Genomic DNA, 18,804 nt, shown 5'->3' with positions numbered 1-18,804 from the left:
TACCCTAAGAAAAGCACTACTTATTACTATTTTATGAAAATGCAATGCCATTTTAAACAACCTTTAATGGAAATTATGGTATTTTCACATACTACGATATTTTTCTTTCCTGTAAAGAGATAGGAGGGAAGCACAACTTCCCCACAACATAGATGACATAACTCTAGCATCCCAGAAACATCTGAAATGTTCCCGTTATCCATCCCTTTGATTTCCATCCCTGCCCAGACAAGATGAGCCCTGAAAACAAAGCTGGATTCTTTCAGGCCTATCACCTCTGATAATAACAGGACTTAACAACTACCGTGTACATCCATTCCAAAAGATGGTTATGCCCACATAACATGGCAGGATTTGCTCAGAAAACCACACGTTCTAACCCCCCTGGATTACACGTTAGAACAGAATAAAATCGAGTAGAAATTAAGACTTTTGAGAGAATAAAAATACAGAAAAAAAAGTTACGGTATTATTATAATACAGAAACAGAATAAGTATCAGACAAGGAAACGTTTCTCTACACTCATTTCTTGGTCACATCTAAGTTACTTCTAACCTAAACAACCACATGCATAACATAAGATATAAAGAATTGCAACAAATAATTGTTCTTAAGCTCTGCTCACTATCTTGGCTTGCCGAACTAGGCTTTCCTCCAGATAGTGCTTCAACACCTAAAGCAGCCTCAGCAGCTTCTTTAAATTAACAATTGTCTAGCACTGACTTACTAAATATTATGGGTTTGCATAAATCATACACACATGTATGTATACACAAGTCATAAACAACTTTATCTACAAGTACAATCATTATTAGAAGACAATTAATTAATAACAATCCATTAACATATATTTATACCTGATTTGTGAAAAAAGTTGCATAAGTTTCTATATGAATTTCTTACAGGCAATTTAGAAAATCAGGAACAAACTGCCAGCCGCAGTACAAAGGCAATCCACATGCTTGATTACCGAAGGTGGCATTTTGCTTCAAGACGTTTTATTACAGAAAACAGAATAAATATATCATTTCTGCTATTTCACTTTCACTGCTGGAGGGAATGCAGCGGCACTGTCACGAACATCATTTGAGGCCCCAGGACTGAAGGTCCTACCAACCCTGAAGCAAAAATGTAGCACTGAAGAACCTGTGCCACATCCTGCCAGAAAGAGCAGGGACAGTCCTTCGTCCCGCAGAGACGCCCTTAACGCAGCGATGAGAACATACACAAACGGTTCCCTTTTTAGCCCAGTCAAACTACACCAACAAGCGCTCGGCAAACAATAGACAATGACAACATCTGTGTGAGATCGGAAAGAACTGCAAAGAGCCACATCTGCAAAGTGAAAAAAAGGAAACACCACCAAATGACATTTTCTGTAAATATTTGAAGAACATAGCTTACATCACGTCAAATGATAATCGTTTCTTATTACTAGCATCTGGTTTCCTTGCAAATTCATTGCAAAATTTTAATTGTAGCTTTCAAAAGCAACCACAGGACTCCTGAAGAGTTAAACCGAGACGAGCACATGGATGGCTCTGGGCTCTGCTGGGCTTCTTTGCTTCATCTTACCTTCTGGGAAATCTCACTACTTTTATTTGTTTGTTAAAAGAAATCCTGGACAATATTACACAAATCTCAGGATCTCTTAGGCATGTATTTTATTTCACCAATATTCAAGCATGTCAAACCTAACGATATTTAGAGTCCTCAAAGTACTGGTGTCACGGTCAAATTTAGAAATCTTACATGACTTTATAAATCCCAATGGGCTGTCAAACAAAAATACGGCAGGCAGCCAAACATCCAGCGATTTAAGTACAACTGACACAGAGCACCTGACACACGCTCAGTCACACTGGGACATTTGGGCTTTTGTGATAACACAATAGTAGTCCCACTGTTTCACGGAGTATATGATTTCCAGCCACACTACGCATCAGTATCCACACAGTTTGCTTTATATATAAGGCTTTTTATGTTTTTATTGCCTGCATTGACCACATAACCAATTAAAATCCAATTTAATATGTTCCATATAACTAAACAGATAACACTTAAAAGCGTTTGTTTCTCTGTGCCAACAACCATGTTCCTAAAATTGCTGCAACAGCAGATATGAGAGCAAAATACACAAATTTCTCTCTTGTTTTATATTTTAATTCTCTAAAAATAGAACCAGTAGCCTGGAGTATGTTCTCTCTCCATTGTAATCTTTATTTTGAACAGTGAGGAAATGTGCTGCCTATATAATGGTACAAATAAGCATTATGGTATAAATCATGGTTACTTCACAGCAGAAAGGTTTGATTTTGCTTTTAAATAAAGCATATTGTAAGATGCCTGCATGACTGTTTTCAAGCAATGTCCCGGTACAAGAAACAGCGGAGTAATACTGATGACTGCAGTGACGTGAGGAAAGTTACTCACAGACAGAGTAACAGGCACTGAGGTCTCAGTGATGCAGGCTTCTACAGCTGTAACGAAGCTGAAGGAACACTGGCAGTACAAGCTGGGAAACAAAAGCAAACTCAGCCCTTCCGCTTATCGCATACCATGAATTGTCACATCATGAAGAAGTTATATATTTTCCCCCCTCATGGAAGTATAATGCATAAATAAAGCATCAAATGAACTGAAATATTCACACTATTCCAGCTCAGCAGAATAAAAGTCTGCTTTTAGACTAGAACGGTTTGGTTGGAAGGGGCCCTCCTGTCCTCCAGCCACCTGCCTGACCACCGCAGGGCTCCCCAGAAGCTGACGCCTGTCAGTGCGGCACCATCCCAGCGCCTCTCCAACACCGACAGGCCCGGGGCACCAAGCACCTCTCTGGGAAGCCTGTCCTGTCCCGGTGTCTGGTCACCCTCATGGTGAAGGGATTTCCCTGTGTCCAGCCCAGCCTCCCCGGGGCAGTTTGGGCCATCCTCTGGGCCTGCCTCTGCCTCCCCTCCTCAGGGAGCTGAGGGAGCAGTGAGGCCACCCCTCGGCCTCTCCTCACAGGACGTGTCCCCCTGCCCTCCTGCCAGCTCTGCTGCCCTCCTCTGGGTGCTCTCAAGAGCCTTGACACCCTTTTGATTTTGTGGAGCCCAGAACTGCCCATGAGATTCACGGTGAGGCCGCACCAATCCTAAATATAGCAGCAAAGTCACCTCTGCTGACCAGCCGGCTGTGCTGTGTTTAATGCACCCTGAAAGGCAGTTTGTCTGCTTGGCTCTTCAGCCCATGCAAAATGGTATTTGAACGGTGCACAAAAAAGTCTCATTCCCAGTTTAATGAAACAGCCAGGTACAATCATCTCAATTTCTTGTTCTATTGTAGGCCTCACAGTTTAATGTGGTATTTCTCTTGCTTCCCTTAAAATAAATTGCACCATATTAAGCCTTTAGCTAGATCCTGTTGCTTTGAGAGGAGTTTATGGTGACTGCTTTTATTAAGCTCCTAATGAGGGAGGAGGGGGAGGAAAAAAAAAAAACCTTCAGCCACTTTCTGTTACAATTGCACACATTAAAAAAAATAAAGCCCAGTGAAAGCATACACCCAACATCCAGTTAACATGCACCCAAGATCCAAAATTTATCTCTTCCTGACAAAACTTGCTGCATCTTACTAAGGAGAGGTATGTTCATACTAACAATTTAGTGTAGCAAGAGTGTGTGTCCCGAGAGAAGTGATTTATCTTAAGAACCCATTCTTCTGCTGAATGCCTCTTGGATTCATGAGGATCAGTAAGCCAATATTAAAAACAATAACAACGTAAATCAGGTTTCATCTCGTGTTACTGTTATTCCAGCTAGAATTCACCACTCTGAAGGCTGGTTGGAGTAATAAAAACAGAAATAGCTCAAGAAATCATGCATTTTTTAAAAGCACTGCCTCACTCACGACACACACAGCAATGGAAGGAAGACTGGCAGCTACCCCTTTGATCCAAGAACCAGTTTTTATGCAAGCTACCGTACTCTTTGGGAAAAAAAAACAACATCAAGTACTTCAAAGACAGCAGCAGACATCATATGAGCTACTGAGCCCTCCTACAGAAGACGACAGAATTTTACTGCTCCTCTTGGTGTTTAGCCGTGGTGAAGTCACCGGCTGCCCTCTCCATCAGTACCGTCACTGCCAAGAACGGCAGCTGCCCAGCTCAGCTCTGCGGCACGGCACGGCACCCAGCTGCCTCCCCAGAGCACCCAAAACCCACTGCCAACTCATTGCTCGTTACAGCACATCTTCCAGGAAGGCCTCACCACCCCTAAATGCAGAACTGCAGTTAACCAAAGGCAGCAGCCATCGTTTCCTTCAGTGTGGACTTAAACTGGGTACTTGTATTCATCATTAAAACATTCTTCCACATTGCTCGCGTGCTGTCATCTACTGCATCTTTCAGTACCCTGGTTCTGGATATGTGTTTTTCCACTAGATCATGCAATTTTCTAGAGCCTAGGCACAGCACCAAGATCATTTCTCAGTTCCCTTTTTGATGAGCTAAACAAACTGGTACATGAGAGTCTTATACCCAAACACATCTAAATAGCATAACTTATTAATACAATACACATGCAAAACCTTCATATCATGGAGGAAATGAGACTGATAAAGAGGATAAGCCACACCTCAGAATATTTCAGAGCTTCAGAATAAGCTATTTAGTATAACCATGACTTTACTTGCATAAGCATGCCATTAACAAAATGCCTATGATTGTAAATAATAATTACTGGCACTACCAGCTGGCAAAAATTAAGAGTATAGTATGACTCTAAGGTATTTTTGCTATTCTTTAGATACTTCTGCACTTCTTTTCAGCACTTCTTTCAAGATAATTTTATTTTGTCCACATTTTAATGTGGACACAAGGACTGTATCAGCTGTCTTCCATATATGAAGTAACATACTCGATATCGTCATTGATTGCTTTAGCCATGTACTAACATCAGGATCTGTTGAACAATTCCAATATTAGAACAATTTGGATCTGTTTTAATACTTTGTGAGGAATATGTCATTAAACACTAGCATCTTCTTTAAAATTCATTATCAACTTATTCTATCAGGTCTGCAGCATGAAAAAGCTTTAATCTGATTCAACAGTGGTTTCACAACTCTGCATTACAGAATTCTTTGTGGTCTGACCCATTTAAAGATGAAAATGGGGGGAAAAAACCTTCTATTTAAGAATGGTAACTTATTTCAGAGAAAAATGAAAATGCTGAACAAAACAAAATTCTCTGCTGTAACAGAATGGACAATTGAGAGAACAGAAAAGATCAGTTCAATAGATTCAGAAAAGACAGAAAATTGGAAAATAAATGTCTACTTAAAAAGGAAATAGTTTATATGAGACAGCTTCTCCCTTTGTGAAAATTTCTAACAAATTAAGTCCCCAGCAGTTCACAGCCCTGCTTGTTTCTTTAGCACCCAATGCCAGCTGATTCCTTTTCATTAACCAGACTTCTCTCTTGACATTCAATTACTTTACTGATCCTTCTTCCTCTTCAAGAGCCTACTTCTCTAGTAGACATCTGCATCCTGCTGGGGAAGACGAGGGCAGCTGCTATCATTAGTCTCTACTAGCTCCTAAAACTGCACTCTACTTTGAGACTGGTACATTACTTCATTCATTGCATTTTATCACTCTGCTACAGATCTTTTTCAGAAACTGAGCAGAAATTGTTTTTACATAAGGTTGCTGTACTTAAGGGGCTTCAGAGATCCAGCATAAGCACAAAAGCTTGTTAGTACTAATGCCTAGTGTCTGAAATCCTAGTTCTTTCTCCATATTCAAGGAAATCTTATGACTCAGCTTCTTTCCCTGGTGTGCTGTTTAGAGTCACCCCACCCACTCATTTCCCCGCAAATCTTACTGCTATACTGCAATATGGTATACAGACAAGCCTCACAATGCCTCACCCATTCCTCGGTAAGCTTAAATATATGTATATATTTATAATTCCACCACAGAAAGTAACTTGTATCTCTAACAAACTGTTCAAGAAGAAAGAACTTACTTCAAGCTTTCAGAAGTGCTGTACGACAGTCATGCCCACTTCTAGTGAGGCTGAAGGTCAGATAAATTTCTCATAACCTGGCATTACAGTCAACCCCTGATGGCTCAGATGCCTTTACCACATCATCACAAAACCCAGAATATTTGTTACATGACAAAAAACGCTGCAATTATGTACATGCCATTCTACTCACCCTTGGAAGCAAAAATGTAAAGCTAGTCTCCATTGTAACTATTTCTGTTCCACTGAATTGCTCTCGTTCCTTCCTAGAGGTTTGCCTTTCATACCAGATTTTTTTTTTTTTTTATATGCATTTAAGGATTAATTTTGGGAGGCAAGAACTAGCAAAAAGGGAGGCAGAAAGTACACTGCAAGTTTAATCTCTGCCTTCACATGTTGCAATACGGTCTACAGTGTGCATGTTCCAGTCACTTAATAGGATTGTATGAAGTTTATATCAAAAACTGCACAACCAAAGCACAAGAAACCCCACTAGCACCACAATAGCAGGGTTTAATTCTTAAAACAGAAAGCTGTTGCAATGGACACAAGAAAAACAGATTACCTGAAACATGAGTTAAATACTTAAGGAAAGAAGCCGCCAAACATAATTATTATTACAAGATAGGAAGGTAAAATGTACGTGCACTTTTCGGAGGTTTTCCTTTTAAGAGAAACCGAAAACAGCTGAGCTACAAGAACCATCCTGTGGCTGCTCAGGGTGGTGCAATTTTCTTTAGAGAATATTCCCTCAAAAAAAAAAAAAAAAATCATACTCGGTAAAACCATTCATTAGAAGTACAAGTAACAAAGATAGGAAATAAATTTCAGAACAGATTACAAATTTGCCCAAGCAGTAAGGTGCAGTAAGAAGTAGTTACAGTACTGCTTTTTGAAATAGTGTTAAGAAAATCAACACTATTTTGCCCACAGTTCCCTTACTTCCTTTGGAGACCAAGTTTCGTGGCCTGCTAGAAAATGTTAATGCTCAACCTGAGTCCACCCAAGTTCAACACATCACAGCTCTTCGTGTAATTTATCTGGAGAATACCAGGATCATTAATAAATATAACCTACACAGGAACAAGATCACCTAAGGAACGACAACTTTCAGACATTAAGTTAATGGGCTATTAAACAACGATCCAGACGTAGCTCGGGATCAGCCTAACACCACCCAGTGAAGAACTAGGAAGATATTTTGGGGAGTGTCTATTTTACCTAAATGATTCCTACCAGGCACTGGCCGAGGCTGAACACGAGCTACACCTCCCTGCTTTGACATGGCGTGCCTGTTAGGGCTTCCCTTCCAAAAGCAAGAATCTGGGAGTTCACAATTAAAGGCTATTTTTGTTAGACTACCATACAATTCTCCTCAATCCCAATAGTCATCTAAAAACTAGCTGAGATGACAAGCAGTCAAGCGCAGCTTAATGTCTCTAGGCTTACTTTTGTGCGTTAGCCTGACATAAGTAGGGCAGAAACCCAGTAAGAACACGCACCACAAGCTGCACCACAAACAAATATCGAGTCAATTGGTCAAACCCCAAGAGGTGACTCGGAAACCACAGGAGACTCCTTGTTTCTGCCATTTTTAACTTGATTGAGAGATCTTGTTGGCACGACACGAAGATTAACAAGTAAATTATTCTGAGATCAACTCTCACGAATCCAAGCTGACTCCTGCTACACAAAACCGAAAGAACTTGGCACTTTATTCAATGATTACGTATCTCCTCTGTGCAAGGGAGTTCCTGACAAATAACCTATGGGAGTTACACACTGAGTCACGAAGTGGGAGAGGGTAATCAATAAACAAGTCAGAATCACGACCCCACCGTGTTTGTGAATCCTTTCCTTCTAGTTCATTACATCCTCATTCGGTAAAGAGAAAAAGCTGCTCAGTAGATTTTGTCCTTCAATCATCTCTTATCTAGTGTTGGGAGCTGATGTACAGGCAATATCTGAGCTGCTCCATAAGGTCACCATTCATCTGACAAGCTTGCATTCTGTCAAACCTTTATTTTTTTCCCTGGCACTCAAGACACGGTTTTGATGACAATACAAAGAGTTTACTGACACTGCTGTGTTGCTAAACCCTAGTAGCACAGATACAGCTTATATGAGTTTAAAAAAACACAACACTGACCGTTATAACAGGACTTGCCTGGTGTAAGCACATTATAAATGAGCGGTCTTTCCTTCACACTTCTAACAAGCACTGGTGCCACCACAAATCCAGTGTCCAATTTGCCCAAGGCAGATGCGGAGATAGTTTTTCGTACGGACCTTCCAGCAAGCTTATCCTCAGATGAAAACCCCTGCTTCTTCCTGAGAGCACTGTATACAGGACAATGTGACAGATGGGAGAACAGTGCTAAGATCAGCAAAATCTGAGGCTAGCCAGAAGAAACCTCTCTTTTTCCCTAAATACTCAAGATCAAGAATTAGTTTTCACATGGCATCACTTGAAACAGCAAAAAAATCAAGACATGTTATAGGCCTGAACGCATCTGTGGCATTCAGATGTACACCTCCTTGCTACCGAGATGTCCTTGTGCTTACAAGAAAAGAACTTAGGAAAAGCAGCTGGCTGAAATTTAACCTGAATAAAACTGTCATGGGTTCAGGAAAGAGAATATACATTAACAACATCTCCCTTCTTGACTAAGTTTTGAACTCATTATTGAATTGATGATTAAATTATGTGCCATGATTAAAAAAAAAAAAAAATCAATCAAGAAAGAATCAAGTATAACTCTCTTCTTTCTCCCAAGAACAGAACCAGCCCCCAGTGATACAGAAACTCCACCAAAGTCATTTCAAGACGATGATACACCTAAACTGCTGTCTGGAGGTCTCCTTGATGCAGTTCCCACAAATCAGCTGTTTCCACCACCAGTTCACACATTTGGCCTACCTCTGTGAAGCCGCAAATGGATTCAACTTCTGCTACCTAAACCACATCACACCTACAATGCCAAGACAGGTGTGTTCCTCTTGGGCAAGGCAGAGCACAGAGATATATTTAAGGGCAAAGACCATACATGCTAGCGCTGGGAGAACTATGTGCCGTAACAACAGCACCAGCCTTCAGGAAACATTAGGTGAGCACCAGAATTTTTAACACCCTGCCGTTGTATTGTCCTTCCGTAGCAAATATTTTGGGCAGAGGGAAGGAAATTTCACTTTAACCCCTCACTCCATGTTATTAAGTGCTATGTAGCACAGGAAACAGGGAGAAAGATCTAGACTGCCCACAAAAAAAGAGTCCAAGCTCTTGCCATGCCAACGCAATTATGAGCCACTGCGATTACTCACCAGGCATTAGTTCACAAAACATAACTAAGAGCAGCGCTGCAAACAGCTGGTACTTTCTGTACAGGAGTCAGCATCTCTCCTACAAAAATGCTTTGAGAGCTACCAGTCTAGAGACAGCAGGTAAGAAATGGGGCTTGAAACAAGAAGCAACTAATATTATGCCAACTAGCACTGGAAAAAATGAAGCGTCTCTGAGGGACACAGTTCCCCTTATCTGATCTGCTATGAAAAGCTGGAATGGAAAAAGGAACTATCAAATTGTTTCACAATACTAAAATAAGAGCTCCCAACTTTCCTCTAACGCGGTTACTGTATATAGAGAAACTTGAACACCAGCAGAAATTATCACCTCTAGAAGCATATGCGAGGAAATCGGGTAATACAATCAGCACCTCTAGAAATAAAAAAAAAAAAGAAATGCACCTACCATAACTCACAACCTTGGTAAACTGTCAAGTTATTCAAAAGCTTTAATTGTCTCAAAAAATATTTTCTATGCTAAAAGGCTTGTAATCATGAAGCTGAGACAAACCACTCTCCAAAACATTTTCTATACTCTAGTTCTGCTTTCAACAATGAAAGTAATTCCTGTATTAGGAAAATGCCAAAATTAAGACTTCCTTTTAGGACACTAGCTTAAGACCAAAACCTAATGTTTGGCTGCAGTCAAAATGGACTATTGGTTATAAATTCTGCAAGATAATCTGTAATGGTATGCTTAAAATTTCTGAAAATGACAAGAATATGATGCGTGCAGTAACAATTTCAGAATCAGAACAACTACCCATGAGAGACAGAAATAAAACTGGGGACTTCGTACAATTCAGATACCTATTACTTTTATTTATTTTTACTACTAAGTCAAAAAACTTTAAGTAAACTTAATGAAAGACAGGGCATTTTGTTGCTTGTCAAGCTATCCCGATTTCCCTTTTAGCTCCTAAAACATAATCTTTAATTTTCTCATTCAATACGAAACACAAAGTTCTCAAACTGCAGTTTCATTTGGTTATCTAATCTACAGACTTCGCGCAAAGTCAGATTTTCTCAGTTTTGATATAAATGTTGGAGGCACAAATCCCCAACACTCAAAGTTAGAGTACCATAATAAACAGAAGTGACAAGTTGTAGAAACTTCCTCTGTCCTCACCAAGGACGTTTAACGCTTGCAAGGCATTCTGAAAGTTACAAGTAATGCATTTACAGACTGAAGATTCTGTGTTTGGGGCCAACAAGCCTTCTCCTTGCTCGCTGAAGTGCTTGAGAGCAGCTAATTCTGAGACACAGATTTGACATTTCTTCCTCAATTTCATACCATTAAGCTCCCTATCTGCAAAAATACAGGAGGGGCGACTGCCAGTGCCAGGGTGAGCACACAACTGCTCTTCACAGTCTGCTCCTACCACTTGATGGTAGCAATGCAGTGCAGTTCCTATGGGAAGCACAACAAGCCTTGCACGGTCAGTCTCAAGGGAAAAGCATCAACCATCTTCTGCTGGAGGTACATTATAAATCCATGCTTATGTGGCTCTAGGGTTTTTTATGTAGAGACACACGTGCACGTATGTACGTGAAGGTTCCCAGAAGTGAAAGCTCAGCAAACAGAGTTAATTTTCCTTTAAGCTAGATAAAAAATGTATACACACAGGCAGGAAGGAATAAACACAACCACCATGTAGAAAGAAGAACGAAACAGCACGCAATCCCTCAGCTAAGTACAAAGAACAAAGAAAATTGAGAAAACCTTTCAGAGAATCCAGCACTTCGGCACATCCATGGGTCTGTCACCCTACCAACCGTAGCATCCTGTACAACCACTGTGAAGTTTTTGTGACCTTTCTTGGAAAATGTTTCAAGTTCATGGAATGAAGAGGCTTTCTTGGCTCCAGGGATGTCGACTGCAGCACGTGGTGTAAGAGTCTCACTGGTCAGATGGCGCAGCTCGGCCAGAGCCCTGCCCTAGTGCCCTGCGAATGGACGCGGCTCCAACAGGAAAACTGTTTACTCCAGCTCCACCCTGTTACAGAGCGAGCAGAGTTTAAATATTGCTCAACCTCAATTATGGATGTAAAACGGAAACATATTAGTCAATACTGATGAGTCAATACGCTGCTTTTCTTAGAGATTACAAATCTCAATCACCACGGCCAGAGCAGCACTCGCCCAGGTACCACGGGGCGCTGCCAGGATGGCACTAAAGGAGCGCGGCCGCTGCCCCTCGCCCACCAGCCCCAGCGCTGCTCAGGTCCTGTTTTAACGGGGGCTGCAGCTCCAGTGCTTAGGGAGCCAGGTCCCTGAGCCCAACACCACCAGATTTTAGTTTCCCTATTTACCTCAATTATCTCGGTTTTCCTCTATCGTGTTTTCCTAAGAGAAGCCTTCATTCATTGCACTGACAGACTAGCTGCTAAAGAGGTTTTTCCATAGACCTTCTCCTAGTTTGATTCTTAGTTGGAAAGTGCACAGCAAGGCAGAGGACAGCAAAAACAGGTCCCTCAGTCAAGCTCAAGTGCTGTCTCATTAGACAAGACACTGACACTACCCCAGTGCCTAACAGTGCTCGAGTATTCACCCCCTCCTGGGAGCCCAAAACAGATAACAGCTAATACCACGGCCAAAGCCAATGCATCAAAACAGCCCAAGAGGTTTCCAGCTGCCCCTCCAGAACTTCACAAACCTCCTGCCTGTCTTGGGCACACCCCTGAAAGCACCTAACACACCACCAGACAGACAGCCACATTTAGGGAACCGAATCTCACACCGTGAATGGAAGCTGCTGGAAATGAAGCTTGGAAAGCGTCAGCTGTCAAGGGCCAGATAACACACTCAACATCAGGTACCCAAAAGCAGGAGAAAATTGCTCCTGATTAAGCATCATCACCTGAAAAAGGGGGGAGAATCACCACCCTGGGAAGAACAGGAGGAAATTTGCTTTCATTAGTATCCGTGAAACTGCAAAAAAGAGGGACCTCAGTCCTCCTTTCCTCAGAAAACTGTCCTAGTAAGACACAATAAAGCAAACACCAAATACTACATCGTGACTGAACAAGTCACAATGGGCAAAGGATGCCCATTCACTGCGCATTCCCTTGTGCACTGCCTGAACAACTGGTCCTGCTGGGAAAAAAAATGAAAACAAACTTTTTATACCACATCTGCGTAAGTGAAGGAAATTGATGTTCTGGTTATTTCAGAGTCAACTTTTGCGATTAACTTCACTTTCTCAGCATTTTCCTAGTGATGTGTTGAACAAAGCCTTTATCGAGAAGTGCATTAAGCTCTCCACTACCAGCTCTCTTTAAATTCCCCATGAAGTTTTTCCATCAGTGCCAATCTCTGCTCAGAAGAAACGTAGGACTCGATTAGCAGGTGTTACAGGTTAGAGGAACGATGCATTCATAAACTGTGTGGGAGAGGCTTCCCAGCGCTCATCCACGTTATGTTCACTGCACGTCAGTATCCCCAAGGTCTAAGGTAGAAGAAAAGCCCCCAGATTTTCTTTCCTAAAATCATATTTCTCTGCAAACAAGCCTTTCTTCTGCTTTTCTGTTGATGTTCTGATCTACAGGTGATGTTTTACACCAATTAATTTTAAAAAGCTGTTAAAAAGCATCAGGCAAAAAAAGATCTTTTGACATATATTAGAAGTATGACCTACTAAAGCAGTGATGTGCATGTTTTATGTGTAGTAATCAAAATAAAATACAATGACATAAATGACTTCTGCCTCATTTCTACCACTGTAGCAAGAGCTCCCCAAGCTGCTTACCCAGGGCAAGAGGTCAGACTCCCCTGCAGCAGGATGCTCTGAGGCACGAGCAGCACAGACCCACCGCACCACCCAGAAGGCTGCTGCTATTTCAATGCCTACGGATTCTTTTAAAGCAAATCCCTCAGCAGATACACTAGGAAGTTGAGTACTTCTGAACAAAGCTGTTAAAAAGGTACCCGACCACGATAAGGCTTTCTAGGCGAGCCACTGACCAGAGGAGCAAAGAGAAAAGCGATAGCGAAAGCAGCAGCAGTCTCCTGTGTTTTACTACAGCTACCCTCACAGGAGGTAAGACATTTCACACGCTCCAACAACCGAATATAGGTAATTCTTCTACAATCGCACATATTCAATTCTGTGAAAAGTTGTCATTAATTCAATTTAACATATAGCCAAGTCATATCCTAGCTATATTAACATCATGTTCCCAATCTTGCAGTGTTTCGGTCAAACTTTCAGTTAACGAATTACGTCTTGTTACTGAAATAATGTATCAAGATAAACTGATAGGAAAAATAAACACAACAGGGTAAGGTTAAAAGCAATTAATTTTTCTAGGTGAGATACTGAAAGTATACCTGAATATTTTAAAATAAGTCCAAGCAGTAACTCGCAACTAACTTCATCAAAAGATATTTCTGAACTTAGAAAACTGAGTTTCGGTATTACTGGAGCTCTGTACTAATTCCAACCTCTCCTTTTTTGAGCTCTCTTTACAAAGACATATTTAACTTTTCAGTAATTAATTCTCTAAGCGTTTGAAGGCAAGGGAAGAACTGCAAAGGAAATGGATCTTTAAAAATCAGCTAGGTATTTTACCAGGAGGAGTAGATTTGTAATAAAGAGAAGGATTAGTTAGAACATTCAGTAATGTCCCCTCTCATTTTGTGCCCTTGTGGATGGACTTCAGACGTGCTTCTTTTTAGCATATTTGAAATCCACAGTCAGGAAGTTTTTATAGTGTCTTCTGACTGTGAAACGTTGGCTAGAATACCCAAAACAAAGGAGTTAGAAAGCAAATTGCAGTTGCTTATTTAAGCCTAAGAAATTTACTCTCTAAATTAATGTTATCTGAGAAAGGCAGGCCGTGAGGGCTGCTGAGGAATAACCAGAGTTATTCCTGTAGACACACAGTTTTTTGCCTCTTTCCAGTTTGGTTCAAACCCGAATTCAACCCTTCACAAAGAGCACTTAAAATGGGGACAAGCGAACGTGTCATTTCACCGTGAGGTGGAACAGCGAAAGCATGTAAATCTGCTCAGGCTAAAGAAAGACCAAACTCACATGACACCGGTTTAAGCCTTAAGTCCTACTGAAGCATGCATTTAAAAGCCTACATCAAGTCCGTTAAAATAATTCAAGACATCATCATCTTCTAATTTAACCGGGGGGGAGGGGGAAGAGGCAGGGATCTCAGCCTAAAGTTTCACCTCCCAGCAGAAGCCACTTGTGTCCCTGCGGCCGACACCTCCGCACCTCACAGGGCGAGAAGCACAACGCTGCCCGAACAGACACACAGGGACGGGGGGGCTCAGGTAGAAGGGACTGAACGTGGAGCTGCCAAACAACTCGCCCTAATAAGCACCCTAAACTAGAGAACAAATTAGCGATGTGACATTTCAAAAGCTCTCCTGCTGCAACAGCGCAACCTCAAGCGCTCACAGCAGCAGGAATTTTTCATCTTGCTCAAGGTTTACCTACAGTTACAAAAACCTACAGGTACAGTGAATGCTGAGACTGGAGATCACTGAACAACCTGAGAGGTTTTTGTTCAATGTAATTAATGCCTGGCTACAATTTGCAGATAAAAAGTGGTAAAAGTGCACACAGCTGACTATTTCCATACCAGAAATTTTTACATGTACACGGTTTCAATTACACAACTTTGAAAATATGCTATTCGAACTGCAACTCCTATTTTTGCTTTGCACATTATCCACATAAAAGAGCTGCACACTGTTGTGGCACTATTAATTTGGAAGGAGCAGATGACTCAAATCTTATTTTTGATAGAAAGCTGCAAGATGCCTCCAATTAGACAAAGGTAATCACACTTTAATAGCTGCTCTTGTAATTAAACCGTATCATAAAGCGTCAGAATTACAGAAAAGCGGGGCCAAAAGGGAATTCAGAAGGTCATCCAGACTCCTTCCTACCCCCTGCTTCAAGCTAGCATCAACCATTAGCGTGCCCTTCCAAAACTCCACATGCGGTAGAAAACAAGACAGCATTTTACCTAACGTCTGTAGCCTCTAAGTACATAAAAGGTACTATCAAAGCTTTGAGAAATACTTAATACAAAAATTCAGGTCGCAAAGAAGCTCATTAAAAAAAAAAAAATCTGCAAAAATTCAAATAACACAGAACTGATGCAGAAGTGAGGACGCTGGGCAGTAATTCCAGCATTCATAAAAATGCCTTAAAAACTAGGAAGTGCAGCGCACGCAGCACAATAGTAAGGTCTCATTTGACTACCATGGGTTAATTAATAAGAAGGCAACTCGCTAACTTCCATGATAGAATGCAAAACAGATGCCATTCCCTCCTGAATAAATGTTTCGTAAAGGCAATCAAGGAATTCGAAGAGGTGGAGTTACCTTAATATTGTCGCACCCCCCTGGGAATACACATTTGCCTGTGCTTGATAATACCCAACGAGCAGAATTATCTCTCCAAGACATATTGTCACAAGGTATTGCTTAACTGGTGCTTTTACTTAGTCTCCCTTATTTGTAAAAATACATACATCCGCAGTAAACGTGAATTGTGTTTTGTAGCACTGCTTTTCAACACTCTGTAACCGTGCATTAAAAGCCTACAGAAGGCATCAAAGTTTCAGAGCTGGGACTCAACATGAGGGAACGCAACCAACTTGAAAAATAATCACTCTCAGCATTCAGAAACACCCAGAAGCACGTTTCTGCACACACACAAATTCCAGACACAACCTCCTCCTGCATAAAGGCACCTGGTTGGCCTGAGAGGAGAAAATCCTTGCCACCTCCACCTGCACTGCACTACCATCAGGATGAGTGCATGCTACCTGGCTGACTCAGGAGGCCCTCGTGTCACAAGACAGCCACGAAGCTGGTCATAAAATATAATTTCCTACAGCTGTGAGTCAGTGACAGGATCCTACCAAGACATGTGCCCCGGTGCATCAGGCCAGTCTTATGAAGCAGGTAAGCTGTCATCATTGCTCATGGCAAACAAAAAAGTCACTTCTGACACCAGAACAGGCACCATGCTTATTGTAATTCTCATGGTATTTCTTGGTCTTTTTTCTTCTCTCCAGCTCAATACATGTGCCACGCCACGAGGTATCAGGTTGTAGGTATTAACCAAAGTCACACAGTGTCTGACAGAGCCAAAATCTGCTCTTTACAAGTATGCAGATGTAGAGGTGCGAGCTCAGGATGTGACACTTCCTCTGTCACTGTAGGGTTTCAGGAGCTCCTAGGGCCGAAACGAAGACGCGTTTCCTGGCGATGCACTGCCACACTGAAAGGAAAACACCGGGCCTGGCCTTGCAGCTTGCGATAGGTGAGTTAAAAAACCGCACGCACAGAAAAGCTCCGCAGTATCTCGATGCTAATCAAATGTCATTTCTGATCTGCATTTAAACTGCTTCTCCCAGCACTGTTACTCGCCTCCCTGGAATGAAGGCGCCCAGGTCACGTCGTTCAATCTTTGGCTCACCAGGCTCTCCTCAGGCAGCACACAGCTTCACAACACATCACACGCACCTAACGCGACCGCTCCCCCAAAAAAATTACGTTATATTTAAGAAAACAAACCAGAAACACCGAACGCTTCCTAGTTTCAGGACCAGCAGCACGTCACAGAGCAGCAGGGGACAGAAAGCACGGAACACTTTTTTTTTTATTACTATCATTTTGTGTCACTGGAGATAGAGATCGCGCTGCGTCAGCGGCCGGCGGGGGGGTCCCGCACGGCCACGACCCTGCGCGGGGGTTCCCAGAAGAGGCCTCGGCGCTGGGAGCACCGAGCGGCCGGGCCGGGCCGGGCCGGGCCCCGCAGGCAGCGGGGGAGGCCGCGGCCCCACCGAGCCCCCCGCGGCAGCCGGCGCCGGCCGCGCCTCGCCCCGCCCCGCCCCGCTCCGCCGCCCCCCGCCCCGGTACCTGGGCCGCGGCCTGGCGCCTCCTCGGCGAAGCGTCCGTGTCCGGCGGGGCCTGCCCCTGCCCCTGCCCCTGCCCCTGCCCCTGCCTCTGCCTCTGCCCCTGGCGCGGCCCGAGCGCCCGGCTCCGGCTCCGGCTCCTCCGGCGGCTGCAGGCAGAGGCGCGGCCCGGCCCCCGCCCCCCCCGGCCCGCGGTGCTGCTGCGCCGCAGCGGCCCCGTCCCTGGCGCCCGTCCCTCGGCCGGCGGCGGAGCGCGGCGAGCAGCCGGCGGCGGCGGCAGCAGCGGCGGAGCGCGGCCTCTCTTCCGCCCGCCCGCCGCCCGCCGCCGCCCCCTGGCGGAGCGGAGGGACGAGGCCGCGGCCGCCGCCCCGCTCGGGCCCGGCCTGAGGCGGGCGGGACGGCGCCGAGAGGCCCGGGAGGGGCAGGGGTGCAGGGCCCCTGGGTGCAGCCCCCAGCCCCATCCAGCCTGGCCGTGGGCACTGCCAGGGATGGGGCAGCCACAGCTCCCCTGGGCAGCGCCTCACCGCCCTGCGTGGAGAAGTTCCTCCCACCATGTAAAGCGAACCAAACAAACCCTTGTGCTTGTTCCCTCGTCTATCACTATCTGCTCATGTAAAAAACAAAACAAACAAACAAAAAACACTCCCCATTTTGTCTGTAAGCTCCCTTCAGGTGCTGAAAAACATTCCCTCAGCCCTAGAGATACCGAGACTCTTCCAGGAGAAGCAGCCGCACACGCACTGCTGAGGCCACCAGAGCCACGACAGCCATGCCGGGGCCTCCATCCTCACCTGGCTGAGGCGCGAGGGATGCCTCCCGCCCTGCCCCACGAGGTTAAGGCACTGAGGTTTTTGTGAGGCTCCGTGTGTGCGAGGGCAGGCTCCAGCTGTTTCTGTGTCCCTGGCAGCTAACACCACCGCATTACCCCCCTGTGACAAACACAGGCTAGCTTGGGTGGAAGAAAGCCACATACATCCCAACAGTCATCCAGCTGATGTTGTCCATTAGAACAGTATAATGCGCAACATGATTCTAAAACAGAAAAATATGTTTTTATGGAACAAGTCATTAATTTCTTACAAGCTATGATTTGAACACTTGCACCTGCGGGCCTGATGTATTACTGCTGTATGGCAATTTGGGACTCGCTGGCCTGGTTTTCTGAAAAGTCCTTAAGCTCCTCACGCTCTGCTGCGCTGTACATCTCCAGCTGACAGTTTCTATCTTCAGTTTCTTTTTAATTACCTCTGCCATGTTAGATTTCTTCACATTACTCTCCTGTAGCTTGCCTGTCACATCACTGGGAAAGTTTTTGTTGGGGTTCTCAGTGCAGAAGAATGTTACTGCTTTGAATTCTGTGTGTTATGCCTTGCCTTTTCTGCCTTTAAAAGAAAAAAAAAATGTGTCAGGTGGGCCAAGCTGTCCCTTGCTCTCCCACACGTTCCTTACCTGGACACAGCACTGGACACAACAACTCTTACTGTGGGGTTTATTGCATTTTGGATTGAAAAGGCAGCCCAGCACTTCTGCTGTTGTCCCTGTGCAGAGAGGTCATGCAGAG

The 18,804-nt window shown here is 43.7% G+C and overlaps 1 protein-coding gene across 2 annotated transcripts in view; it reads right to left on the bottom strand.

The window, feature by feature from the left end:
- CAB39 (calcium binding protein 39) overlaps positions 1–17,505 on the bottom strand; it is a 40,872-nt gene extending 23,367 nt beyond the window's left edge. Inside the window, exon 1 of one of the 2 annotated variants that reach the window (XM_082767428.1) lies at positions 17,248–17,505. The gene's annotated coding sequence lies outside the window, so the exon portion shown is untranslated. Of the gene's footprint in view, positions 1–16,244; positions 16,938–17,247 lie in introns of those variants that run through there. The other variant, XM_082767429.1, reaches the window with a different exon arrangement.
- Positions 17,506–18,804: the final 1,299 nt, after the last annotated feature.

Source organism: Aythya marila (genome assembly GCF_965140915.1).
Source record: "Aythya marila genome assembly, chromosome: 9".
Taxonomy (NCBI): Eukaryota; Metazoa; Chordata; class Aves; order Anseriformes; family Anatidae; genus Aythya; species Aythya marila.
Note: the sequence above shows the minus strand (reverse complement) of the source record. Positions and strands in the feature narration are given on the sequence as shown.